General features: G+C 40.8%; 1 pseudogene; it reads left to right on the forward strand.

The window, feature by feature from the left end:
* The first annotated feature begins 9,426 nt into the window (after nt 1-9,426).
* Nucleotides 9,427-9,827, forward strand: LOC147463296 (uncharacterized; annotated as a pseudogene).
* The last annotated feature ends 2,995 nt before the right edge of the window (nt 9,828-12,822 follow it).

The raw sequence follows: 12,822 nt of genomic DNA on the forward strand, positions 1-12,822 counted from the left end.
CACTTGTGACCATTTTAATTGACTACTTAAAGACATGGCGTATATATGTAGCAACAAGCTAGAACGGCAATAGTAGGAACTGGTGTGTAAGCAACAATTCCTACTAGTGCATTGAGACAACAACTAGGTATGTCCCCTTCAACATGCTATAGTGCTTGTCCTTGTGGAGTGTTTGGCGGATAAGTCAACAATGGCCAAACGGACCAGTCAAAGATGCTATTTACTATTTTTAGTAAATACTAACGAGGCCAGATGATGCGGATGTGAAGTAAAGATGAAGATGAAGCAGCACAAGCTACAGATGCAGAGAAGAATCGGAATTAACAACTATCCATGAAGTTACGGTCACAAGTGACGGCGGTCACTTAAGTTTTAGGATTTTCCAACAAATGACCGCAAATGCGGATTGTAATCATGTTTTGGGCTCATTAAGAGTTCCAAGTTGTAAACATTGAGCTATATTTAGATCCTAGGCAGTGCAGATAGCAGATTAAGTGAGTCTGGCCATTTGGGCGCCCGGCCACTTCTAAAAAGTCTAGTGAGTATATAACTCAAAATGCACAATCTGAAAGGGGGATTCGGACTCACTTGAGATAAGCTTTGTGAAGAAGGAGATGGCTATGGAGTCCTTGAGCTCTCTACGCGTGCACATGGACGAATCGGCTACATTCCAATAGCTAAACTCTAACCTCTTCTCTCTCATTTGCTCTTGGTGTAATCAATGCCTCGATTAATCAAAGATTAGTGGCTGATTTTGTGATTAATCTCTCTCTTTTTCATGTTTTCCTCTTGATTAAGCATGCTACTAAGTGTGTGTAGGATTGTGTAGAGTGTTGGTGCCCGGTGTGGTCATTCTATGCTAATCTATGCTCATGGTTTGTTTGATTAGAGTTGGATTAGTGGTTGATTAGAGAGTAGTGCGTGATTAAGCTTGTGTGTGAGAGATTAGGCCGAATGGTAGAGTTAGTAGTGTGCTCACTCCTCGTAGCATCATCACACCCGCTCCGTAGCTTTCTTTGTGTGTAGGTCTCACCTCCTAATCCTCCGTTTGGCACGCACAACGCCACTTGTGTGTTTCCATGCCCTAGCCGGATCGTGCTCCTCGGATTGACATTATGTTGATCTTCCCCCTATGCTAGGATGACGACCCAACACGGAGTTCGCCTTCTTCGCAGGTGAAAGAGAGGAGGGATTGAGAGAGAAATCGTTTCCTCTCTCCACAATGAGCTTTTGCGATTGTAACAAGAGGTGAGAGTGTGAGTGACAATCATAAATAGCGAACCCCATCATGCAGGATGAGTAGATGATGAGCATTCTCACCTCCTCAGAAGTAGTAATTAGTCATGTAACGCATTGGTCAATTCAAAATTTGTGTGTTTTGCTGGAGTAGAGGAACACCACCATATCCCCACCCTTATATTGAGAATGGATGTCACTTGCAACACCTTTTCCTAGGGACATAAAAAGTGTTACGAGGATTGGGCACCCTCCTGTTGTATGTGGTTAACTGCAAATTGGGATAGCTCGCTTAATGGTTAATTATGTGAAGTCTATTTGATTTTACTAATAGTGAGTGCATAATGATTTGTAGATTGGAATTTTGGGAGTTGAGAAGGAGGCGACGACAAATTATAATCCTCTCGGTCATTTTATCCTTGCACAATATTTTAGACTTTTTATTCAATAAACCACTATGACTGCTATAAATAGGTCTAGTGAGAACTCGCCCCTAGGGGACATGCAATAATTGATGTGCTCCACTCAATTACTAAAGTGGACTAGTTGTGAAAGAGGGGTCTCCGATTTTGGCACTCATGACTCAAATAATCATTTAAATACCAAACTCCACAAGAAGGGTGCCATGGAGTTTGGGGCTAGGATTTTAGGCCTTTCTTGTGTAGATACCCAAAATTTTCCCTTCCCCCTCTCTTATGCTATACCTTGTTATGATGTGTACTCTCTAATTATGTCTGCATCTTCTCTTTCACTCTCTTACACTCTCTTATTATCAAGTTTGTGTTTGTCCTGTGTGTGTGTGTGTGTGTGTGTGCGCGCGCGCGCGCGTGTGTTTTGTCATAGTCTAGGTGTGTGTTACTTGGAAAATTGGAAGAGATGGTGAGAGTTTGACAAGGAGGTGTGCAAGCAAGTTTGGAAATTAGAAGTGACCATTCTCTCCATCTCACCTCCAACAGTGGTATCAAAGCTTCTGGTTTGAGGAAAATTAGCAATCGATTTCAAAAATTAAGGAAAATTTTCAAATTTGTAGCATCGAGTTTTTGCAAATCAAAGCTCAATTGGCAAATAATCGGTAAATCGACCAATTAATTTCGCTTAACAACCATCGAGATTCAGTATGGCAAGCTTTAAATCCAAATTAGTGGCTAAATCTTGCGGAATTGTGAAGGCAAAATAGCGAGAATCAAGAATGAGATACTTCCAAGATATTAGAGAAGTAACAATTAAGAGAGTCGACATCGGGACGCCTTGAAAGAGATTCTAAAGGTCGAACCTAGCATAAGTAAAGAGAAAAATTGAGAAGTGGTTTTGGCTTGAGCAAGTTGTTGAGGGCAGATTTTGAGGTTAAGAGAAGGATTATTTGAGAAGACGGTTTTGTGAGAGCTTCCGAGGTTTCTAGGAGGAGAAAGTTGAAAAAATAATTATGAAGCTTGGTATGATGCCGACAATCCCCTAGTGAAGTTAAGGTTGCAACACCTTGCGTTCGAAGCACGAAGGGGACATTACCAATTCAAATCAAAGGTCTAATAAGAACTATAATGGGAGCGGTCTCTTGCAAGCCTAACGGCCGAGTGTTGACCATCATCAATGCCTGCAAAAACAACATCAAAAGGAGTACCCTCGGTCCCTGAATCATTTTGCCTTCTACCTCGCGGCTCAAGAAGGCCTACAGAGTTTGCCATCTCCACTGTCTTCATCGTTTGTCTCCTCTGCCAGCTTGCTCGATGACTTTCACATACTTTTTAACCATAAAAAGTGTGGCTTTCATTCAAACATTGGTCGGCCGCCCAATGAACACCACAAGCTACCCCTTTTAAGAGCCCATTCACCCCCCCTTTAAACCTCCTTAGCCGGACACCACGAACATAGGCAGAGAGATTGGCCGCCCATCATCAACCGCCTTCGCAGGTCCTTTTTGAAATCCCTCTGCTGCCCACTCTTATACTCCCTTTCGGCCACACAGCTACAACTTCAAGTCCATGCATTAATTGGAGATAAATACATACATATATACCAATCCTATTGGAGCTATTTACTCATCTTGTCCAAGATTGCTCGAGCTATACACAATTCAATTACCTTGGCTTTCATCACTTGACATTAGTCAATCGGAGATAAAACCCTAGGAGGGAGATTGGACGTTGAGAATTCAATTGATTTGCACTAGACTTACTCAATCGCACACCGTTTTTGACCTCGTCCTAGTACTCCACATTTGGATTGGACGGCATCATCAATCGATGAGCTAAGTACCTATTATTTACTTTATTTTCTCATTAATCTCTCATATCGAGCACATATTTTCTTTTATTTTAAAGAAAAAGCACGCCATCATGGCACATCTTTCACAGTTGCCCACGGTTGCCGAGCAGCTTGCTGATCTACAACAATCTCTCACTTATGAATGCATGCAAAGGCAAGAGCTTGAAGATAAATTACTGCTTTCTGCACGCATAAAATCTGCACCGGCACCAAAGCAAAACAAAATTAGCAGAAAAGCCTTCACTTTCAAGGATTTTGATGGAACTAAAGATGCTAGCACTGTCATAAAATCTAATATCTAGCTAACCCAAATGATTTTCTCATATTAAGCTGATCATTTAATGTGGGAATAAACGGGAACAAGAGCTAGAATAGAGACATGTGCTTCTAGATCTATCTCAGCAAGGGACCAAAAGGAGAGATGGTTACATCTCAATAGGGGTCCAAAAGGAGATAGTCTACCAAAGAGCAATATGTAATAAGTGCTTCTAGACCTACCTCAACAGGGGACCAAAAGGAGAAATGGTTGCATCTCAATAGGGGTCCAAAAGGAGACGGTCTACCAAAGAGCAATGTTCAGTAAGTGCTTCTAGACTTATCTCAACAGGGGACCAAGAGGAGAAATGGTTACATCTCAATAGGGGTCGAAAAGGAGGTAGTCTATCAAAGAGAAACATGCATCTAATGGAGTTTAAAAGACCTTAGGGTCAGCTTCATTAAAGACCTCCAAAGGTTAGTGTTAAAAGTCCTTAGACCTTAGGCAAAGCTAGGGTTGTGCTTGAGGTGGGAACCCGGCCCAAGCTTGAGGTGCTTGTCATGCTTGGTGACTAAGGTGCTTGAGGTGCTTGTCATACTTGTGACTTAGGTGCTTCTCGTGCTTGCTAACTAAGGTGCTTGAGGTGCTTGTCGTGCTTGTTGACTAAGGTGCTTGAGGTGCTTGAGGTGATTGATTAAATTTGAGATTTGGATGCTCGAATTGATGTTTAATTGATGCAAAATGCTGTTTTGAGTGCGATTAGTCATCGTGCAAGAGAGGGTGATTTTTGTGTTTAGTTAAGCGCAGTTTCGAGATGATTTGTGTACTTAAAGAATGATGTTTGTGCGATTTTGATTAAGTAAGTGATCAATTTTGGTGATTTGATTGCTTGACTACGAATGTTTAGGTCGGTGGGCTGATCTAGAATTTTTGGGAATTTTCTGGTAATTTTTGGCAATTTTTGCTAATTTTTACTCAAATGTGCTAATTATGCTAAGAAAATTGATAAATCGCTTAATTCGGGTGGATTGTGGAGTGCCGGGGGTTTTTTTTTTTTTTTTTGCGTGTTAGTTTAAATTTTTTTTACATTTTTAGGTTTTCTGTTTGATAAGATTTGATTTTTTATTTATTATTTATATTTGTGTATTTTATTATTTTTCTATGATTTTTTATTTTTTGTTTGTGTTTTGTGATTGTTTTGTGTTTTTTTTTAAATTATTTTGTGTGTTTTTTATATCATTTGTGTTTTCTAGTAATTTTATGCATGTTTTGATTTTTTGTATGTTTTTTGAATTAGTTTGTGTGTTTTTTTTATATTATTTGTGTTCATTTTTTGTAATTTTGTATGTGTTTTTTTTTAATATTTGAGTATTTTATTGATTTATTTTGTGAGTTTTTGAATTTTCTGTGAGCCTTTTGGAATTGTTGTATTATTTTTGAAATTTTTAATGTAATTTTTGTATTTTCATGTGTTTTTGTATTTGTTTTTTTTTATGTGTGTTTCTTTTTAATTTATTTGTGTGATTTTTTGTTGTTTTAACAAAAAAATTATTTTTATTTTTTTAAAAAAAAATATACATATATATATATATATTCACCTGCCAGAGTCTTCCTACGCGCTCGCCCACAGAGTCTTCCTACGCGCTGCTGGCCCGAGTCCTCCTACGTTTTTTTTTCTACCCCGTTGATTGCGCTGGGCTCACACAACGTGGCTTGCCTGACTTGGCCCACGAGGCACACAAGCCACTGATACCACTGTTGGCGCACACACACTACTCTGCAGTCTTGCTCACGGACCCCACCACGCAGCTTTGTCTCGTAGATCACGACACACACATCTCTAACCTCGCTGTGCACTTTTGTCATGTGGCAGCCGTAAAGCTTGGGCTCGTCAACAATATCGTCGCTTACTTTCACTGCTTCCCGCGTGCCTGGTTCGCTGGTCCCGCCACGGGCATCGATTGGCCGCTACTCACTCTCAGCATTGCAACCCTCAGCACACGCGCACGCACTCGGTGAGGCATGAAAAAGCGCAAAAATACACACACACACAGTGGGTATTGGCTGCTTTGGCTCTCTCTCATCTGAGTCCCAGTTTATGATTGCTCAAAACCCGGTCCTGATCAGTTGATGCTCCTTCACCTGCCTCGGCCACTTTCAGCTCGCAATCTTTGCACTTGGCCCCTCCCATGATCCCATCACACGCAAACATGTCTCATGAGAGTGGCAAGGACTCCTCCAGAATTATGGCAAAATCCAGGCAATTCACATCTTTATGCCATTTTCGATGAAAGCATTGGAAGTATGGATAATGACGATGGCCCAGAGGCAACATTGACGTGGGTAGACTCCAATTACCATCATGGAGAAATTGCTACTTGCGAATTTCTTTACGGTGAACCTACTTTCACAAGTGTAGGAAGTCTCATATGCATGGCATGTATGATCATGTACACCACTCAGTAGCTGCGGACTCTCCCGACTCTCGCCCTGGCTGATTGCTATGAGCACAAGTGAGCACGTGGCCAGAATTGAGACAAGGTGAAGCGTAGAGAGCATCACACTGAGAGTAATTGTGAGACCATATCTTGCAATTATGTGACCTTCTACATTGAGCATACCCTCATTGCACATAGAGCAGGTGAGATAGCTTGATGACTGGGATTGTCGATTATCCTAGAGATCTCATTGACACGTCCGAGATCATTTTGACTCACTCTTTTGTGACATTGGATTTGAGCCATTAGTTAGTGAGCGCCATTGAGACATTGTTGAGTATTGAGATTCACATTGACATCACTAGACCTACGACATTGAGCACCTAGGAGAGGGGCTAGTGAGTCATTTATTGACGATATCGATTTCATTTCTTATGAGAACTCTTGCAAGCCTGCAGGAATTCTAAATCGAAGTAAAGGACAAATATTGGGCAGACACTAAAATCAACCGAGTAAGTTGACCTAGAGCGAACACAAGTGCAGGCGACTTTTGCATCATCGGAAAGCTGAAAATTGAACCGGATTTGGTCTTTGGCCCTTCAAATTGATCATTAAAAGACTGCTGATTCTAACCAGATTGAAATTATCATTCGGGAAGACCATTGGTCACTCACGGGAAGGTGTAAAAGCTAGCAAATTAGTGCAAGTTGTGCATACTTCTCTTGTGCTAACTTGAAAGTCACCTTCGAGCTTAAGGCACAAGTGGGGCCGTCAAAAGTACATCAATATTTTTGCATTCATTGTGGAAAAAAGTTTGCCAGCTAAATAGAATTTTGCAGATTGAGTGCTAAACTGAACACAGGTTAGATCGACTCAAGAATTGCTACAAAGGGAGCAGTCGTTGTAGTACAGTGGTAAGTAACTTGCCAACTGGTGCTACAGCTATACAGGTAAATCAGACCATCGCAGCTGACAGTCAGAGCAGTGATAACAGCTAAGCCTAGCAGAGAACTTTGAATCAGGAAAACCACTGGTCACCCGTGGGAGAGGCTAGAAAAAGGATACAAGTGCTCAGCAAGTCAGTGACAGGGATAAAATCAAAATGGAGCAGAAGATTCAACATCCACAATCAATGGAAATATTGGCAAAACAAAGTAGTTATGATGCATCTTCAAGCTCATTAATAATAGTCAAATCAGTTGGTGTCAGGTTGGAGTTAATAGGTCATTTCAAAGACTTTCCATGCTACATGGACGATGCAGACAATCGCTATCTAAAATCTAAGCAAAATGCTCTGAAAAGTCTGACAATACAGGTTTTGGAAGTAGAAGAAGCTACCAACATGGAAAATTCGCAAAAGAACTTAATGGAAGATTGTTTGGGATCGGTGTACATGAAGCTCAAACCAGGTAGTGAGTTGGACATAACAAAATTGCACAGGCAAGATCTTCCAGAGGTTAGCAGTTTTCGAGTCACGGTGCACTTGATAAAGTCAAATTACAAAGACAAAAACTGTAGCAGTCTCTATAGAGACATGGAAGGTAGATGGTACAAAGCGGAAACAACTCATCAAGCAACGGAAGAGCCAGATCAATGCTTCATAGCTCATGAAGATGGTTCAAAGTTGGGTTACAAATACGTGTCGACAAGTGGTAATGTTTACCGCTTGATAATGAGCTTACCTTTAGCTTCCAATGCAGATACAGTGGTAGCTCAGAACAGAGAAATAACTCGAGAGACGGGGCCTACTATAATCAATCTGCCAAAAATTGAAGACACAGTCAGTAGGAAAGAATTCCTTGAGGCCATGTGCAAACAACAGTTTCCTTCAACAAATTCGGAAGTCAACAAGCAACCTGAAGCGATAACTCTCAATTGGATCCACGAAACGAGATGGAAAGATCCAATTTATGTGGATTCTGATTGGCAAAGATGGATTCAAATCACAGGGGCAAGGACATTTAGCGAGTCTGTTCCTCGGACGCTATGGGCAGCGCGCATCGGAGACAAGAGCTACGATATAGATGGAAGATACTATGATATGGATTGTATGGCAAATAAATTCTCACAAGGAGCTGTAGCTGTCATCTTATCACCTGCAACTCCACAAGACCAAATTGAACGACGGACACATGACGAAATGATATCCAACCAGGTAAATCTTAGTCATACTGCCACTATTGCACAAAGTCCATTGCTAGAAGACAAGGAAGTGCAAATTGAAAGCCCTAGGCTTCCACAGACACAGGATCAGAATGTGAATTTGTATGAGCACAATTCAACTCCTTTCATTACACAAATTAGTGCCACAACACAACATTCACATGTACAAAACACTGCACATGCACCACAAAATGCACCAACACAAACACACGTACAATCAATGGAAGTATCAGCTAATGAGTTAGCACGACTTCACCAAGACCTAGCTCAATCAGCTGAGCTAGATGACAAAGCTCGAATATCCACATCTGGCATAATAAAGATGCCTCTTACAGATAGGGAACACACTCGGATGGGGGGAGTCCAATCTCCACCTCACTTATTGCCATCAAGACAACCCTATCAACTGCAAACAAAGAAGGAGAGTCACAATCCTCTTTTACAATTCAACGGACAACAGAAGCCACATAAAGGATCGAGTCGACAACATAGTCCTAAAACTATACAAAAGCCACAGATAAAGGATCACATGTTCATAACAGACATAGAATTAAAGTTGGTCACCGAAGCAGGGGCGGAAACGACCATCTACCAGGGTTACAATGGAAGTTATTACAAGCTTCTTGAGAATGCCACAGTCGAAAAAGATAAGGGCAATCAGTCAAAGCCATCGTCATTGTTGGTTTTCAAGTACATGTCATGCTGATGACATATTTGATCAAAGATACTATGGGCAACGAATACCAACAATATTATGAACAGATACCTCGACCTCGTATAGAACAAATAGGAATAGATGTGTATTGCTATGGATGTGGCATTAATCATCTAATACCCAATTGCCCAGTAAAGATGCACTTAGATATGATGAAGCAACAAAACCAAGACAGTATCAGACTGCAAGCAGCAGAATCATTAAAGCAAACGTCTCCAAGTCGAAAGTCGCCCGAAAGAAAGCATATCTTGTCAAAGGATACTAGAGACAAACTGAAGACTAAAATATTGGAGGTCAAAGAAGTCAATGATATTTCAATTGAAAATCAAGCTGCTAAAAAAGACCAGCTGCAACAGATGGTCAACTTAGAATTTTTCAGGCCTGAAGTCGAAAGATCCGACAAGGATGCAAAGGACGATCCAATGTCAGAGGAAGTGGATGAAGAAATTATCTGTGATCCCGAACCAGAGCAGGCACGGGAAGTCAAGGACTTGCCACTGAAGATTTCATCAAGTAGAAATGTGGAATCAAAGATTCTACATAATAATGCTAATAGCACAGATAGTTCATCGCTCAGGGATGTACCCAAGAATTCAACAGAAGTAGAGATCAAGTATCAAAGCCAAGAAAAATACATCTCAATGTGTTCAAATGATGGCAAGAATCAAAAAGCAGAGCCGGTCATAAAGTCAGATACTAATATTGTCTCGCCGGTGGAAAATGCCAAAGAGCCAAACGTGACACAAATCATCATTAACTTGAACAATCAGAAGCAAATGGTGCATCAAGCACATGGAGCCTATCAAAAGATAAACAAAGAGATCAATAAAGAGCAATGTGAACCAAAGGCCACGATAAGCATTGCATCTGAAGAAAAGAGTCAACTTACTTCTGTCTAGTTGGCAAAAGAAATTAAAGACTCAAACAGTTGTTCAAAAATAGAGGCACAAAAGATGGTTCAAGTCATTTTAAATGCAGAAATAACCAAAGCATGTCATCAACAAGAGAAGGTACAAACATCCCAAGTAATTACATCTCGATGTTTATCAGCAGAAGACAAGGGAAAAGCAAAAGTCCAAGGAGGCTTAACCTCTTCCTCTGAAGAACAAAAGTCCAGCAAGGAGGTCACAAATGCAGTTAAACAATCAAAGCAGACAGTAGTGGCTTCAACACCCCAGGGAAACCAAGACCAACAACCTTGCCAAGAGTATAAAAAGGTCTTTCAGCCAAAATACCCAACTCAGAGTAAACAAAGACACAAGCAGCAAATCAAAACCTATGTTGCGGCCAATGACGTCAATGTAAAAGATCCAGTTTGGGTAAATGATCCTAGTCCAAACAATTCAGGTAAAATGGGATGGATTTCCTCCCAGTACAACTTAGAAGCGCAAGGCTACTACAGAGTTCAACCAAATGTTTGGTTACCTAAACCAAAGATATCAGGCTATAAAGTAGCAAATGGCTTCAAACCAAAACAACAAACAGGAAAATCAAGATCAATTTCAACTCAAAAGAGGAGATCGAACAGCAGGGCTAGAAACAGGTTCAAAAACGCTTCTCAATCTAGAAGGCCTACATATCTTCAAGGGAATTTACCAACCGTGAGTCCCAAAAAGTGCAAGGAACAGATACAGTTGAATTCGAAAGTACAAACAAAAATATTTGTTCCATCAAATATACTTCAAGCGCAGGGATATTACAAAGGGAAAAAACAAATCTGGCTACCCAAGGCACCAAGACCAGATTTTACACAACTTGAATATACTTACAACTACAAACACCGACAAATCAAGGATTCGGGTCCAAAATGTCAATATGTCGTCTATAAAAATAAGCCAACAACAAGTAGCATATACATATGGGTGCCAAAACAGACAAACGAGCAGAAGAAGATTGAGGTCATCCCCAACTTCCAACAAAAAGGAGCTAGCCAATCTTGTCAAATAATGGACCAAAAGTTAAAACAAACAATTTTGACAACCAAGGTCACACAGGTATGGCAGAAAAAACCTACTTTGCCAATATGGTCCTTTAATAACCCTCTTTTTGAGGATCCGAGCTCTGAATGTCTAGATATATACTTTGCTGAGAGCTCAAGACAGTAGTCAAGTCGAAAAAAATGTCAAGAGTCGGGCAGCTGAGCCGATAAATGAGCAAAGCATTAGACCTAAGCTTCAAGTCATAATATTTTTCTATGGTCTACGAGTCTAGCTAATTAGGCTGTAGCTCAAGTTGGAAGAGTTGAGCGTAATTATATCGAGTCGCTCATGCTGGATAGGTGAGCATAGTCAATGTGTTATTTTAATCATGGTGGAGAGGCGAAGTGTTCAAAACAAAACACACACGCACTTGTGCACATTAGGAGAGTGGAAACCAGTGCATCAAACGCCCTTCTCAAGAGTAGTGGAAGCTTGTGAAGTGAAGTTAATTTTACTTTGTTAGCTACATTAACTCTGAGGAGCACCCATCAATACTCTTCTCTCGCACATCATAATCTTACCCATGCATAAATCTGTGCAAGCATTTCGAATGTCCCATAATTGGACATTTGCATTAGGCACCTTTTATTGTTCCACCCATGCACTCACCTTGCAGGTACAAGCAGCAACAAAACAACTCCAGACTCAAGGCAGATCATCGACACTTTTGAACCGACAAACGGCTTAAACAATTCACTTTCACATTATTTATATAAGCCCACTCAATTCAGTCCCTCAACACCCATCATTGTATCTTCCCATAATAAGATCATATACCTTTGGGCACTTTTTCCCATGAGGTTTTTCCCCATTGGTAATCCAAGGTATCCAGACCCTGATGTAATGTACATAGTCTTTTTATTTCACTTTTTCCCATAATAACCCAAGCCAATTGCTTCAACTTAAACCCAAATGCCTATTCTCATATTACACCAACAAGTAAACCAAACACCTTACAGCTCTTCAAGACAACATTCACCACCAATTTATAAACTCTCCAAGTGCCAGCCAACCAGGCAGCGCACGGGGACGTGCACTGAAATCGGATGGGGGGAGTGTTTGGCGGATCAGTCAACAATGGCCAAACGGACCAGTCAAAGATGCTATTTACTATTTTTAGTAAATACTAACGAGGCCAGATGATGCGGATGTGAAGTAAAGATGAAGATGAAGCAGCACAAGCTACAGATGCAGAGAAGAATCGGAATTAACAACTATCCATGAAGTTACGGTCACAAGTGACGGCGGTCACTTAAGTTTTAGGATTTTCCAACAAATGACCGCAAATGCGGATTGTAATCATGTTTTGGGCTCATTAAGAGTTCCAAGTTGTAAACATTGAGCTATATTTAGATCCTAGGCAGTGCAGATAGCAGATTAAGTGAGTCTGGCCATTTGGGCGCCCGGCCACTTCTAAAAAGTCTAGTGAGTATATAACTCAAAATGCACAATCTGAAAGGGGGATTCGGACTCACTTGAGATAAGCTTTGTGAAGAAGGAGATGGCTATGGAGTCCTTGAGCTCTCTACGCGTGCACATGGACGAATCGGCTACATTCCAATAGCTAAACTCTAACCTCTTCTCTCTCATTTGCTCTTGGTGTAATCAATGCCTCGATTAATCAAAGATTAGTGGCTGATTTTGTGATTAATCTCTCTCTTTTTCATGTTTTCCTCTTGATTAAGCATGCTACTAAGTGTGTGTAGGATTGTGTAGAGTGTTGGTGCCCGGTGTGGTCATTCTATGCTAATCTATGCTCATGGTTTGTTTGAT

Source organism: Adiantum capillus-veneris, chromosome 2 (genome assembly GCF_014529385.1).
Source record: "Adiantum capillus-veneris isolate H3 chromosome 2, ASM1452938v2, whole genome shotgun sequence".
Taxonomy (NCBI): Eukaryota; Viridiplantae; Streptophyta; class Polypodiopsida; order Polypodiales; family Pteridaceae; genus Adiantum; species Adiantum capillus-veneris.